Raw genomic sequence first — 16282 nt, 5'->3', positions numbered from 1 at the left:
GGTTCCTGATTCCAAAAATATATAGATATGATATGTTTGGATTAAAAACACGCTCAGAAAGTTAAAACGAAGAGAGGTACAGAAAAGCGTGCTATGCAGCATAGCGTAACCACTACCCCGCTCTTCTTGTCAATTTCACTGCCTATGCCGTGAGCGGTGGACCACGAGTATACGGTCTTGCTGCGTTGCATTGCGTTCAGTTTCATTCTGTGAGTTCGACAGCTACTTGACTAAATGTTGTATTTTCGCCTTACGCGACTTGTTTTTACTTGAACGCTTTGAAAACATCATAGCTCTCGAAAAAAAACCACCCAGAATGTAGGCAAAGTTGGCTCTGTCGCTTTAAAAACAATGCTTGCGCGACAAGCGTTGAAGCAAGAAATGGATCAACACAACAGGAACACATGGAACATTGCGCGAACAAGAACGATGACACCTCTGCAAGCACGGAACATGACACACGGGTATTGTAATGGCGTGTTGTGAGACCAGTGATACGTTGCACGCCAATTTGTCACAGACACTTTGACAAGCTGGCAAATCGTACCCGGGTCTGGCTAACATTACGATCGATTTGGTTGTCTTTTGTTGTCGTGTGCCGTTATCTTAACATGACACCTTACCTATATGTCGATTTGCAGTTAGCGTGTCCTTGTGCCAACTACAGACGCACAGGCAAACAGACAGACGGACGGACAGACACACAGCCAATGTTTCCCTTTTGACAAATTGTCATCTGTACTTTGACTGCAACCAACCAAATGGAGAAGAAAAAAACAGACATGTTCAATTTGTTTTTAATACAATATCAGAAGCGTAAATTGAAAGTTTTGTCATTCTGCTATTTCAGATCTGACAACAGTGTCATTCGATATTTAATTAAAATTATTAATTTTCTTAGCCCTTCTTTCAAAGGCAAGCAAATTAACAACCCGAAAAGGACCTCTGAGTCAAATGCTAAAGTAAACCCAAAAATACCAAAGACGGTCACAACAGACTACAACAAAAAGTACTGCTATAAATTTGTTGTGCATGATTCCTCTATGTTTGTTTGTTATTGTGAATTTTTTTAAAATAAATTTTCCGTTTTTGGAGGGGGGCACTTTACTTCTTTGTTGTTCTTGATTATAGTTTATACACATAGTACACTACCAGTAAGCATACATAATTTAGTACACCGCCTTCCTATTAGCTATTCATCCGCAGAGAACGCGCCAGATCACAGAACTCAAACAGGTCTTTCAACAAGGTAAATGGCATGATACCAACGGTATCGGTGTGTGAATATGGCATGATACCAACGGTATCGGTGTGTGAATATGGCATGATACCAACGGTATCGGTGTGTGAAACGCAAAGTGCTCAGTATACCACATTCCACTTTGAGCCTGGGCCAAAGAAACAAGGGAAAAGCTAAGGGGGGGGGGGGGGGGGCTGTCGGGCGTGCAGACACACAATCAAGTCTTGTGAACAGGTGAAAGGGGACCGCTAATTGTCTACCTTTCAACATACTTTCATTTTTCACTGTGCTTGTTGTTAATGATAACTTGGGCTGCCCTTTTAATGGCACGTGACCATGTGTGCATTTCCCAGCTTGGTTCCATTAACATGTGTTTAAAAAGTTTACACAGTCCCAGCTGGTCTGTGAAGACAGAGAAACGCTACAAATAATTTTATACTGCAGAGTATGACGAATTGACTCTCACACTCAGGCTACAGCGAGTCGAATTACATGCAGTACACATGCCATTACTTACCTAGATTTGATTATGGTACGCCTAAAACATTACAACACAGTCAGTTCTCAAATGGACATGTCTAAAAGATCGTTCTAAATTGCTAATCATCCCCATATCACCGCCACCCCCACACACACATGCTTCTCTCAAACCAAGATGCCTTCGGACTAAAGTTAGCACCTTTTCATCATGAAGTTAGTACCGTCTCTCTTTATCTGAAGAAAGCTCATCTACCACTGGCTAATGAACTAGCACAAACTCCCAACCAAACATAAAGTGACCGTTTCGCCTTACGGTTCCAAACGAACTATAATGGCACCAGACATAAAACACTAACGAACCACGAAGGACCAGCCCAACACAATAGAACTATAGTCTGCTATATAACTAGCACACCCAAAACAGGCTTCCCGCATACCATACTCTCAGAGCGGAATGAGTGATAACTTGGGAAAGGATCGAATGGTATTCCACTCTGCCAAGACCTTGAGTCAACAATGGAAGGCGAGTATATTAGGGGAGATGAAGCACGAAAATTGGAAGACAATTTCAGATTGAATTGCGCGACTCGCTCAATTGTGTGGAATAACGAGGAGTGTTTTTTTTTTTTTTTTTTTTTTTTTTTTGGGGGGGGGAGTTATAGACGGGGTGGGAGAGGGGTACACCGTGTGACTGTCAACCAACCAGAGAGAGGGAGAGGGAGAGGGAGAGAGAGAGAGAGAGCGGGGAGGGGGTTACAGAGAGCGAGAGAGAAACGCAAACACTACTTGCTAGTGAAGCTATAACTACTTGCTAGTGAAAGGAATTTACAAGCACAAATCGGCGTATGTCTGCCTAAATGGCGGGATAAAAACGGTCATACATTGTAAAATCCACTCGTGCACACAAAAAAACAAGTCGCGTAAGGCGAAATTACTACATTTAGTCAAGCTGTGGAACTCACAGAATGAAACTGAACGTAGTCCGCCGCTAGTGCAAAAGGCAGTGAAAGTGACGAGCCTGTTTGGCGCGGTAGCGGTTGCGCTGTGCTGCATAGCACGCTTTACTGTACCTCTCTTCGTTTTAACTTTCTGAGCGTGTTTTTAATCCAAACATATCATATCTATATGTTTTTTGAATCAGGAACCGACAAGGAATAAGATGAAATTGTTTTTAAATCGATTTCGGAAATTTAATTTTGATCATAATTTTTATATTTTTAATTTTCAGAGCTTGTTTTTAATCCAAATATAACATATGTATATGTTTTTGGAATCAGAACATGATAAAGAATAAGATGAACGTAAATTTGGATCGTTTTATAAAAAAAATTATTTTTACAATTTTCAGATTTTTAATGACCAAAGTCATTAATTAATTTTTTAAGCCACCAAGCTGAAATGCAATACCGAAGTCCGGCCTTCGTCGAAGATTGCTTGGCCAAAATTTCAATCAATTTGATTGAAAAATGAGGGTGTGACAGTGCCGCCTCAACTTTTACAAAAAGCCGGATATGACGTCATCAAAGACATTTATCGAAAAAAAGAAATAAAACATCCGGGGATATAATTCCCAGGAACTCTCATATAAAATTTCATAAAGATTGGTCAAGTAGTTTAGTCTGAATCGCTCTACACACACAGACAGACACACACACACACCACACCCTCGTCTCGATTCCCCCCTCTACGTTAAAACATTTAGTCAAAATTTGACTAAATGTAAAAACACACATAAACACGAGTATACGTAGGGCTTTCATTCCATGAACGCAGAAGTAACGGGTGACACAGTTGAAGGGCGCACTGTTTCCCTCGCAGTGCAGTGTTCAAAGGTTTACCTTGTTTCATTGATCACTAATGCAAACACACCGGGTTTTGTCGACTTGAAAACCGCTTTATCCGTGAAAGCGTTATTCATTCAACAACAGCGGAAATGATGCCACTTGTGAGCAATACATAAACTTGGGCGACAATGACAAAGCAGGTCATTACGAATTCATGTGCTAACACACCTGTAATACAAAGGATCTGGAGATGGTGTGTGTGTGTGTGTGTGCGTGTGTGTGTGTGTGTGTGCGTGCGTACGTACGTACGTGTCTGTTTTTCCAGTCAAGTCGATTAGGATTTTCTAGGAAATGCTATATCAAAATATTTCCCAGCACAAGAAATGGCAAGAAGTCATTACACTAAAGAAAAAGATGATGGATTCGCATGTCGCTGCGACGGATGAGTACAGACATTTTAGTCGGTGGAATGTGTCCTCACAAAGTTTATTCATTACATTTAATTGTCTTTTTCGTCCTCACTTTCCCTTTAAAAATATCAGTAGAACATCCACACATCAATCTTCTGTCGTGTCGATTCCTTTGTCGTGTCGAGCTTGTCGTTCCACGTCGGACACGTTCCACGACCTACCGGTGACCCTCAGATCAGGGGAGCGATTTCACTGTTCTCTGGTACCTGTGCTCAAGGACATGCTCAGCAAATGTCCCACAAGGCAAAAGGGGTAAAGGTAGTCCCGCAAGGCAAAAGGGGTAAAGGTAGTCCCACAAGGCAAAAGGGGTAAAGGTAGTCCCACAAGGCAAAAGGGGTAAAGGTAGTCCCACAAGGCAAAAGGGGTAAAGGTAGTCCCACAAGGCAAAAGGGGTAAAGGTAGTCCCACAAGGCAAAAGAGGTAAAGGTAGTCCCACAAGGCAAAAGAGGTAAAGGTAGTCCCACAAGGCAAAAGGGGTAAAGGTAGTCCCACAAGGCAAAAGGGGTAAAGGTAGTCCCACAAGGCAAAAGGGGTAAAGGTAGTCCCACAAGGCAAAAGGGGTAAAGGTAGTCCCGCAAGGCAAAAGGGGTAAAGGTAGTCCCACAAGGCAAAAGAGGTAAAGGTAGTCCCACAAGGCAAAAGGGGTAAAGGTAGTCCCACAAGGCAAAAGAGGTAAAGGTAGTCCCACAAGGCAAAAGAGGTAAAGGTAGTCCCACAAGGCAAAAGAGGTAAAGGTAGTCCCACAAGGCAAAAGGGGTAAAGGTAGTCCCGCAAGGCAAAAGGGTTAAAGGTAGTCCCACAAGGCAAAAGGGGTAAAGGTAGTCCCACAAGGCAAAAGGGGTTAAGGTAGTCCCACAAGGCAAAAGGGGTAAAGGTAGTCCCACAAGGCAAAAGGGGTAAAGGTAGTCCCACAAGGCAAAAGGGGTAAAGGTAGTCCCACAAGGCAAAAGGGGTAAAGGTAGTCTCACAAGGAAAAAGAGGTAAAGGTAGTCCCACAAGGCAAAAGGGGTAAAGGTAGTCCCACAAGGCAAAAGGGGTAAAGGTAGTCCCACAAGGCAAAAGAGGTAAAGGTAGTCCCACAAGACAAAAGGGGTAAAGGTAGTCCCACAAGGCAAAAGGGGTAAAGGTAGTCCCACAAGGCAAAAGAGGTAAAGGTAGTCCCACAAGGCAAAAGAGGTAAAGGTAGTCCCACAAGGCAAAAGAGGTAAAGGTAGTCCCACAAGGCAAAAGGGGTAAAGGTAGTCCCACAAGGCAAAAGGGTTAAAGGTAGTCCCACAAGGCAAAAGGGGTAAAGGTAGTCCCACAAGGCAAAAGGGGTTAAGGTAGTCCCACAAGGCAAAAGGGGTAAAGGTAGTCCCACAAGGCAAAAGGGGTAAAGGTAGTCCCACAAGGCAAAAGGGGTAAAGGTAGTCCCACAAGGCAAAAGGGGTAAAGGTAGTCCCACAAGGCAAAAGAGGTAAAGGTAGTCCCACAAGGCAAAAGAGGTAAAGGTAGTCCCACAAGGCAAAAGGGGTAAAGGTAGTCCCACAAGGCAAAAGAGGTAAAGGTAGTCCCACAAGGCAAAAGAGGTAAAGGTAGTCCCACAAGGCAAAAGAGGTAAAGGTAGTCCCACAAGGCAAAAGGGGTAAAGGTAGTCCCACAAGGCAAAAGGGTTAAAGGTAGTCCCACAAGGCAAAAGGGGTAAAGGTAGTCCCACAAGGCAAAAGGGGTTAAGGTAGTCCCCCAAGGCAAAAGGGGTAAAGGTAGTCTCACAAGGCAAAAGGGGTAAAGGTAGTCCCACAAGGCAAAAGGGGTAAAGGTAGTCCCACAAGGCAAAAGGGGTAAAGGTAGTCCCACAAGGCAAAAGGGGTAAAGGTAGTCCCACAAGGCAAAAGGGGTAAAGGTAGTCCCACAAGGCAAAAGAGGTAAAGGTAGTCCAACAAGGCAAAAGGGGTAAAGGTAGTCCCACAAGACAAAAGGGTTAAAGGTAGTCCCACAAGGCAAAAGGGTTAAAGGTAGTCCCACAAGGCAAAAGGGGTAAAGGTAGTCCCGCAAGGCAAAAGGGGTAAAGGTAGTCCCACAAGGCAAAAGGGGTAAAGGTAGTCCCGCAAGGCAAAAGGGGTAAAGGTAGTCCCACAAGGCAAAAGGGGTAAAGGTAGTCCCACAAGGCAAAAGAGGTAAAGGTAGTCCCGCAACCATTATTGGTCGGAGGGGAGCCAGATATTAGAGATTTGAAGTACTCTCGGGCTAGCTTTATCAATGCAATGCGCAACTCCTCTCCCTCGCTGCCTTCACCTTCCCATATTACTCGTAAATTAAGGCAACAACTTCCAACAAAATCGTCACTTTCATCCCCATTTTGTAATACCGCAATAACAGCTTTACAGAACTATAACACGATCGTATGTGTTCTCTGTTTGCATGTCTGTCCAGTGTTTTGTCCTCCCCACATAGCATATTGACTCTCCCTGTCCCAAGATAGGCCAATTGGTTCTAAGAGGACACAAAAACTAACTAGTCAGTCGGGCCTTCCCCGGTCCTGAATAGGCAGGATCAGGGACCCATTTCCAACACCGTACAGCAGACAACTTTCTAGAACGGGCAACACCGTATCAACAGACAACTGTCAAAAACGGGCAACACTGTATCAACAGACAACTTTCTAGAACGGGCAACACCGTATCAACAGACAACTTTCTAGAATGGGCAATACCGTATCAACAGACAACTTTCTAGAACGGGCAACACCGTATCAGCAGACAACTGTCAAAAACGGGCAACACCGTATCAAGACAACTTTTTAGAATGGGCAACACCGTATCAACAGACAACTTTCTAGAACGGGCAACACCGTATCAACAGACAACTTTCTAGAACGGGCAACACCGTATCAACAGACAACTTTCTAGAATGGGCAACACCGTATCAACAGACAACTTTCTAGAACAGGCAACACCGTATCAACAGACAACTTTCTAGAACGGGCAACACCGTATCAACAGACAACTTTCTAGAACGGGCAACACCGTATCAACAGACAACTTTCTAGAATGGGCAATACCGTATCAACAGACAACTGTCAAGAACATGCATTTAAAGTGAACGAAACCTCAAAGTGAACACAAGCACGGATGCACAGTAAAGTTCAATGCAGAAAACCCAAACCCTGTGACTCACTACTGGCCTCTTCAAACGCGTCTCAGAGTCATCAGCAAGGTCAGAAGATGAAGCCTGAACACACAATCAAACAGTCATTCTAATATTGGTATTGGTATGGTTTCTTCTTCTTCTTCAGCGTTCCAGAATTGTCTGGTTACGTGTGAGTTCGTTTGCCCATTTGGGTTCCCCACACTATACTCTGAGAGCATAGTCAGCTCCACTCCGCTTTCGTTGAGTAGGCATGCTGGGTATTTTCGTGTTTCCATAACCCACCGAACTCCGACATGGATTACAGGATCTTTTCCGTGCGCACTTGGTCTTGTGCTTGCGCGTACACACAAAGGGGGTTAAGTCACCAGCAGGTCTGCACATAAGTTGACCTGGGAGATCGGAAAAATCTCCACTCTTAACCCACCAGGGGGCAGCGACCGGGATTCGAACTCACGACCCCCCGATTAGGAGGCCGACGTCTTACCACCACGCCACTGCACCCGTCAGGTATGGTTTCATATTGGACAATGGCTTAGCGACATAAAATATCAGTTATCGATAGATACTTGCCCCGAACTGAAATAAAATCGATAGATCTATACTTGCCCCGAACTGAAATAAAATCGATAGATACTTGCCCCGAACTGAAATAAATGTAACAAAACATCGGATTAGTTGTATCTTGAAGTCGCCATTGGCACACGCGCGCGCACACACACACGTTTGTCATACGAGAGAACAAAGCCTATTTATTGCGACTACAAGGGGAAAATATCTGCCAATCCACTGAAATTGTGTTGACGAAAGCGGTGCGCTTTCATTTTTTTTCATGCTTACTTAGAAGAGTGCCTGTGACGCTGTGTCTGTGCGCGTGTGTTGTATTTTATCCTATCGGAGTCAATGCCCATGACGCTGTGTCTGTGTGCGTGTGTTGTATTTTATCCTATCGGAGTCAATGCCCAATCTCAATCCAACACCCTCTCAAGAGAGTCGTTGACTGTGTGCAAACAAGACTAGGAGTCATTTAATTTGAAAGTACACACATACTCATCACAGGTCTATTATAAGGGCGCTCCTGTCTTGACATTTTATAAGGACAGTTAATTGTTATCCTGTAAACAATCTGGCTCACTACATCAGATTTGGCCCCACTGGGTTACAATCAACATCCTCCTCTTGGACCCATAACAAATGTCAACATCCTCCCCTTGGACCCATAACAAATGTCAACATCCTCCCCTTGGACCCATAACAAATGTCAACATCCTCCCCTTGGACCCATAACAAATGTCAACATCCTCCCCTTGGACCCATAACAAATGTCAACATCCTCCTCTTGGACCCATAACAAATGTCAACATCCTCCCCTTGGACCCATAACAAATGTCAACATCCTCCCCTTGGACCCATAACAAATGTCAACATCCTCCCCTTGGACCCATAACAAATGTCAACATCCTCCTCTTGGACCCATAACAAATGTCAACATCCTCCCCTTGGACCCATAACAAATGTCAACATCCTCCTCTTGGACCCATAACAAATGTCAACATCCTCCCCTTGGACCCATAACAAATGTCAACATCCTCCTCTTGGACCCATAACAAATGTCAACATCCTCCCCTTGGACCCATAACAAATGTCAACATCCTCCTCTTGGACCCATAACAAATGTCAACATCCTCCCCTTGGACCCATAACAAATGTCAACATCCTCCTCTTGGACCCATAACAAATGTCAACATCCTCCCCTTGGACCCATAACAAATGTCAACATCCTCCTCTTGGACCCATAACAAATGTCAACATCCTCCCCTTGGACCCATAACAAATGTCAACATCCTCCTCTTGGACCCATAACAAATGTCAACATCCTCCCCTTGGACCCATAACAAATGTCAACATCCTCCTCTTGGACCCATAACAAATGTCAACATCCTCCCCTTGGACCCATAACAAATGTCAACATCCTCCTCTTGGACCCATAACAAATGTCAACATCCTCCCCTTGGACCCATAACAAATGTCAACATCCTCCTCTTGGACCCATAACAAATGTCAACATCCTCCCCTTGGACCCATAACAAATGTCAACATCCTCCTCTTGGACCCATAACAAATGTCAACATCCTCCTCTTGGACCCATAACAAATGTCAACATCCTCCTCTTGGACCCATAACAAATGTCAACATCCTCCCCTTGGACCCATAACAAATGTCAACATCCTCCTCTTGGACCCATAACAAATGTCAACATCCTCCTCTTGGACCCATAACAAATGTCAACATCCTCCTCTTGGACCCATAACAAATGTCAACATCCTCCCCTTGGACCCATAACAAATGTCAACATCCTCCTCTTGGACCCATAACAAATGTCAACATCCTCCCCTTGGACCCATAACAAATGTCAACATCCTCCTCTTGGACCCATAACAAATGTCAACATCCTCCTCTTGGACCCATAACAAATGTCAACATCCTCCTCTTGGACCCATAACAAATGTCAACATCCTCCTCTTGGACCCATAACAAATGTCAACATCCTCCCCTTGGACCCATAACAAATGTCAACATCCTCCTCTTGGACCCATAACAAATGTCAACATCCTCCTCTTGGACCCATAACAAATGTCAACATCCTCCTCTTGGACCCATAACAAATGTCAACATCCTCCTCTTGGACCCATAACAAATGTCAACATCCTCCTCTTGGACCCAAAACAAATGTCAACATCCTGACTGCTTCCTGCGCAAAGTGAGAATTATTTTATGAATTAATTTCACAGATTACCACTAGTGTTTGATAAGAAATTATTTCATTAAAAACTTCCAACTCTGCATGGAGAGCACCCAGACTTTTGATTTTGGTATGTGTCCAAGTGGAGATATGGCCTTTAACCACGAAACGGCCTATCCATTCCTGAGATGGTTCGTCCAATCGTTCACACGGGAAGGACGGCCGTGCCTTTAAAGCCGCTCCTGTGTGAGATATCAATCACAGGTAAAAACTGTGAACGTGCCAGAGCGTGTGACACGCCACCCCACCCGTTATACCCCTTCCATTGTCTTCACTCGGGTGGACCTCTCAACTTTCCCTTTCAACCGCAACAAGCAATTTACCTGGTCCCAGTCAAGGTAGATTCTAATCTGTATCAGGCTTCACAATCTTCTCCAGTCTCTGATAGAAGAGGGAGGATTGGGGGGGGGGGGGGGGGGGGGGGGGGCAGCAGAAAGCATTCAAGCCTAGGGTGAAGGTTTTCGCTCCTTATTTGGTGCATGCGTAAACCATCCTGAACTCAGGTCAAAATGAGTTCGGCTCATTTTCTCCCTGACAGGATACCTTGAGTTTCCTTGTCTGGCAAGGAAACCGTTTTTTTTTTTTACATATTTAGAGCTTTTTGTAATGTATTATTGATATAAGCAGATTCGCGATCGTCGATAATGATTTTTTTCATGGTGTTTTGTCATTTTTAAATTACAGAGGAATTTTTATTTTAGACAGTTTCAAGCGAGCTATTTTTCGCGGATGTATTTACTGTGCAAACAACTCTAAATATGGTAAAAGTGTCACGTAATAATCAACCGTTTGGTTTCGGCGCTCATTGGAGCAGATGATTTTTCTGTAACCAGTTGACAGTGATGAAACCATATATTACGGTCTCCTTCCGGCAGCAGTCCCAAAATGTCGACTTGTTTTGGCCTTAGAACGATGTCTTTATCATAACTGTGAAGAACAGAACGGAGATCACTGTCGAAGTGGGCCAATCTGCAATCATTTTCGTCTCGCGAACACTGATCTCAAATTTAGATCATTGGAGCAGATGATTTTTCTGTAACCAGTTGACAGTGATGAAACCATATATTACGGTCTCCTTCCGGCAGCAGTCCCAAAATGTCGACTTGTTTTGGCCTTAGAACGATGTCTTTATCATAACTGTGAAGAACAGAACGGAGATCACTGTCGAAGTGGGCCAATCTGCAATCATTTTCGTCTCGCGAACACTGATCTCAAATTTAGATCAGTGCTCGCGAAAAACATATGGGAGATAACTCTGTCATTCTTGTTTTGATAGATTCGCGTAGGACTGTATCGTCCGGTCAGAGACAACTGGCAATAGCCGTGGAGCGATGCTTATCAGAATGCATGCTAACTTTCTCCTTACGGCAGTTATTTTATTTTGCTTACTCTCTTAATTAAGTTGAGTGTTTATCATTGTGCGCACGAACTCAGCGGATGCCTTTTTCCCGCAATAACAAGATGATGTTCCTATCTGGGAATGAAACATGTATTTACATTCTGTATTAAACCAAAGTTGGTCTCTTCGCTTTGAATGGTGTTGATAATAGGCATATTACGATCGTGCACTGAAGTTACCACTCCACAGTTTTTGTCTTGTGAGATACCCGGCGGTCAGTTAGCAGTGTTGACATCGTCCCTCTCCCACCCCATCACGCACCTTGATGCTGTCGACACGAGCACCACCTTCTCCCACCCCATCACGCACCTTGATGCTGTCCACACGTGCACCACCTTCTCCCACCCCATCACGCACCTTGATGCTGTCCACACGTGCACCACCTTCTCCCACCCTCCATTCACGACTAATGACTCTGCGCCATTCTGGAAGACTGCTGACATCATCAGCGTGACAAGATAATCGAATTGAAAAATGAAGTGTTGAACTGATTGTCACGTGGGGTGGGGTGCCAGTCAGTCAGTGTTCAAACCAACACCCCCACCCCACCCTGCTTACTTCACCAGTCTGTGTACACCCCCCCTCTCCACCCACCTTAACAAGGTGAACCCTTGACAATGACCACACCATGCTGAGCGGGTGGGACACCAAACTGAAAGTCCTGTTAGTGAGTTCTATCAAGCGTGGAAAGAAGCAATTGGGGATCAGGTTGGTACTATCAAAGGTGGCCCCATTAAAAGGGGAAATTATTGTTTAGAAAGGCCATTGCCGGCTGAGCGATTGTTTCTCTGATATTTTGAAGATTGCTTTGATTTCACCATACTCCACGGGATGGGCTCTCTCTCGCTCACTCAAAGCACTTAAAATATAAGGTTTCCAACTGAACATATGTTATATCAATTCGATTCATATATCTATATATGTATTACGAATAGCCCAAGTTAGAATGCGTTCTGGTTTACGGCACTGACTACAATTTCCACAGGTCTAAGAATTTACAAATGAGACAGCGAGGAGACGTTTTGAAAGGACATGAGGCTCATGGCATATGCCCGTCTCTTATACTCCTACATCACTACACTCGGACATGATAAGGCAAAAAAAAAAAAATTACGGTAACCCGACCGACCCTATTTTTTTCGCGCGACCCTAGACTTTTTTTTTGGTATTTGGGGAAAAAATAAATAAATAACGTAAAAATATGGTTTTTTGGAGGGGAAAATTTTTTTTAAAAATCCCGACCTACCGACCCTAATTTTTTTGCCTATGTTACCATAAACAGACCTTTTTTTTTTTGGCCTAATAGACAAAATCTTGTATAACACAGCATTTACAACATTTGATCAGTTTTCCTGTACTGGGAGGGGGGGGGGGAGGGGTGGAGAGAAGCAGTAAACCCATGAGCAAGTTGTTCGACTATTCAGTCCAAAGTAATAAACATGTGGGGGCCCGGCAGAAGTTCATGTATTATTCACTCCTGTCAAAGACAGTGAAGGGCCATGCAGTCAGGTGCCACCAGTCACTGTCGCTCTCACCCACAGGTCTCAATGCAGGTAGTGTCATATTCATTCACTGATCATTGATTGAAGTTTGTAAAAGGCCCTCATACAAGCCCACAACACACCGGCATGCTCTGGTATCAATGATGATAGGTTGACACTGCCCATTCCCATTCCAATATCCGCTCTCTTTGGAATACGGGTGTACAGTAAAAAGCTCATAAACCCATTCACTCAATGGAAAGAGGCAAAGGGGGTGGGGGGTTGGGCCCGACATTTAAGTACCCAGTAAGAATGAAGAGGGTGGTAGTTGTCTTTATTCATTTGAGGACACTTGTTCATTCTCATAATCATCGGTCCACGCTATCGCTCATGTCTCTCTGATAAATGAGACTCGAAGGGAAGTAACTCATTTTTACCTGAGTTCAGGATGGACACTTGTTATCCTAAGTTTAATTTTTTGTATTGGGAGTGGAACAGTCACCCAAATCTGATCTTTGTTGTAAGATTATAAAAACATAGCTCAGCTGCTTTACTCACATTTCAACTTCACTGTTCTTTGTGACTTTTCTTTAACTGCAGGAATGTCTAAAATTGATCGGCAAATATCTGTCAGGATGGAAAGCAATCATTACAATACACATGCGTGTGATAAATGAACAAGCAAAACATTTTAAAGAAGAATCAAAGATGGGTGTTTAATTGTATTCGTTAAAAATCAAAGATCAATGAAAGCTTTGCTTTAATGACAAAAGACAGCACAATTCATGAGCGCTTCCGTTCACATGAAAAAGGTCCGTCTTACAGTTGCATCCTATTCATTATCAGTGACACTGAACATTTTACTCAACTGTTCACAAGTAGATCTCGTTGGGTCTGAGTCATGGCGATCTTAACAACGCTAGTAGAGAACGCAATGGTCTGAGTGCTATAATTGCATGCTTTTACTATACGGTATCAACCATCATATATATATCCCTGACTCATCTTACCTACAGCACAAAATGTTTTCATTTTCTTAGAATATCTCTTTTTTTGTACAATTAGTCAAGTTTTTACTATTCATGTTTTAACATAGACGGGGAATCGAGGCAAGGGTGTGGTGTATGTATGTCTGGGTGTGTGTGTATGTGTAGACAGTAGAGCGATTCAGAGAAAACTACTCGACCGATCTTCATAAAACTTTACATGAAAGTTCCTGGGTATGATGTCCCCACACGTTGTTTTCATTTTTTTGATCAATTTATGTCTTTGATGACGTCATATCCGGCTTAGTGATACCTGCCGGTGACTTCATAATATGAGTGGTTACACCTGGCCAGCACAGTGTGCCACAAACAAACTTGATATCAGCCACACAAACAATACTGAAGGAAAAATTCATACCAGCAAAATTCCCCCGAAATCAGCGTATGCTGCCTGAATGTTGGGGTAAAAGCGGTCATACACATAAAAATCCACTCGTGCTAAAAACATGAGTGAACGTGGGAGTCTAAGCTCATGAACGAAGAAGAAGAAGAAGATACCAGCAAAATGATTTTGGCAGTTATCAAAACTTACTGACAGTGACAGTCAACTTGTTCAGTTTTACGGAATAATTATTCATGCAGTCATAACCAAAAGGAACATCTTCCAGCATACTCCTGATGCAAAATCTGTTGATACATCACCATACATTTATAGATGTATAACTTGTACGTATACTGTACATACAACATTACATGTAGGTATCATGATCACTGAAGCATTCCCTGTACCCGCTGAAATGTTGATGTAAATTGTAAGTAAAGAGCATAAATATGAAACAAGACCCTTTACGACAATATTCTAAGACACTGCTTTTGTACCAAGTAATACTGTTACATACTGCCAGCAATCCAGCACTTTGTTTCCCCTCAAAGGTTGACTAGATAGTAGATTGCCACCATTACCAGCCAAGTAGCTGCCCAACAGTACAGTGGCGTCAGTCAGATGCTAATGACTGTGACACAAGTTTCTCAGTACTATTTTGTATTTTGTACAGAGCAAAGAAACAGATGCCCACGACCCGATTCATACCCAAATTGATCAAACCAAAAGTGACAGTACACTGCCAGAAATGAATGCAAAAATGATCTGGATCTGGATCTGGATGTAGTACATTGCAGTAGCCAATAATGGCTGTCGTCGCAATGGGCGAGAGAGCGCAGCGTGACGGAGTTTAAAAACTTTCTATACATGCATGCCCTTCCAGGTTGGTGGTGTCAACTGCTGGAATTTGGGCAGTGTTTAAAAGCAGGATAAAAACACCTGGCGGTGCGCCTATGGTGGTGGGGCCCTGCCAACACCTGATGTAAATGTGTTGGCAGTTGCTGAATGTACCACGGAGTCTTGTAGGCGGTTCCATTCAGTCGGCGTCCTGACAAAAAAAGAGTTTCTATACGGTTCAGATCGGCTATCCGGAATTTTGAAGGGTCTCGAGTTGTTGTAGACTCGCTTCTCAACGGGGTTTTCTGATGTGCACCCGTAAAACTTTGTTGATATAATTTTCCGCTTGGTCTTATCTGCGGGGGTGAGGAAACTTTCTGGGGGTATAGCTGGTACTTGTCCTCCCGTTATTTTATATAGCATTGTCAGGCGGAGTTGTTTGCGCCGATCTGCAAGTGTGGGTAGGTTTAGTCGCTGTAGCATTGCTGTGATGCAGCCAGGTTCTCTGGATCTGTAGTCTTTGCAGATGAATCTGGCTGCCTTGTGCTGTACCTTCTCGATTTTGTCGATGTCCTGTTTTAGATAAGGGTCCCACACAACTGCCCCATACTCAAGGGTCGATCGGACAAGAGTGACGTACGCCATGCGTCTGCACTCTTGCGGGCAGTTGTGCAGGTTTCTTCGTAGGAATCCGAGGACGGACCCTGCCTTGTTGCAGATGTTGCAGATGTGGGGTGACCATTTCAGGTCGGAGGATATTTGGATGCCGAGATAGGTACTCTGGCTGACGTGTTTAAGGATGGTATTGTCCAGTGTGTAGAAGTACTGGGATTTGGGTTTGGTGGATAAGATGTAGCATTTCTGCGCGTTGAATCTCATGCCCCATTGTTCTGCCCAGCACTCTAGGTTCTTAAGGTCTTTTTGAAGTTCGATGTGGTCCTGGAATGAGCGTATGTCACGGTAGAGTAGGCAGTCGTCTGCGAAGAGTCGTACGTTTGCCTTCACTTGATCGGGGAGGTCGTTTATGTGCACAAGGAAGAGAAGAGGTCCAAGGACCGTTCCCTGTGGGACTCCCGAAATGACTGGGACTTCGTCGCTTGCTTCTCCTTCCAGCACCACCTTCATCTTCCGCTGATGATGGTACAGGAGACAAGTTAAGAAACTGTCTGTTTGCTTGATTTTTTTAAGAATGTCACTTTTCAATCGGCAAGTCTATCATACTCATACTATACCCCAAAAAATGCCTCCTGAGATCAGAATCTTTTTGAAAGTAACATTTAGAAATGAGACTAGT

At 43.8% G+C, this 16282-nt stretch overlaps 1 protein-coding gene across 1 annotated transcript in view; it reads right to left on the bottom strand.

Moving 5' to 3' along the window:
• Positions 1–16282, bottom strand: part of LOC138963283 (centrosomal protein of 57 kDa-like) — a 66408-nt gene that overhangs the window by 49853 nt on the left and 273 nt on the right. The window lies entirely within an intron of this gene.

This window comes from Littorina saxatilis, linkage group LG3, assembly GCF_037325665.1.
Source record: "Littorina saxatilis isolate snail1 linkage group LG3, US_GU_Lsax_2.0, whole genome shotgun sequence".
NCBI classification, from domain to species: domain Eukaryota; kingdom Metazoa; phylum Mollusca; class Gastropoda; order Littorinimorpha; family Littorinidae; genus Littorina; species Littorina saxatilis.
This window is presented reverse-complemented; position numbering and strand designations above follow the sequence as displayed.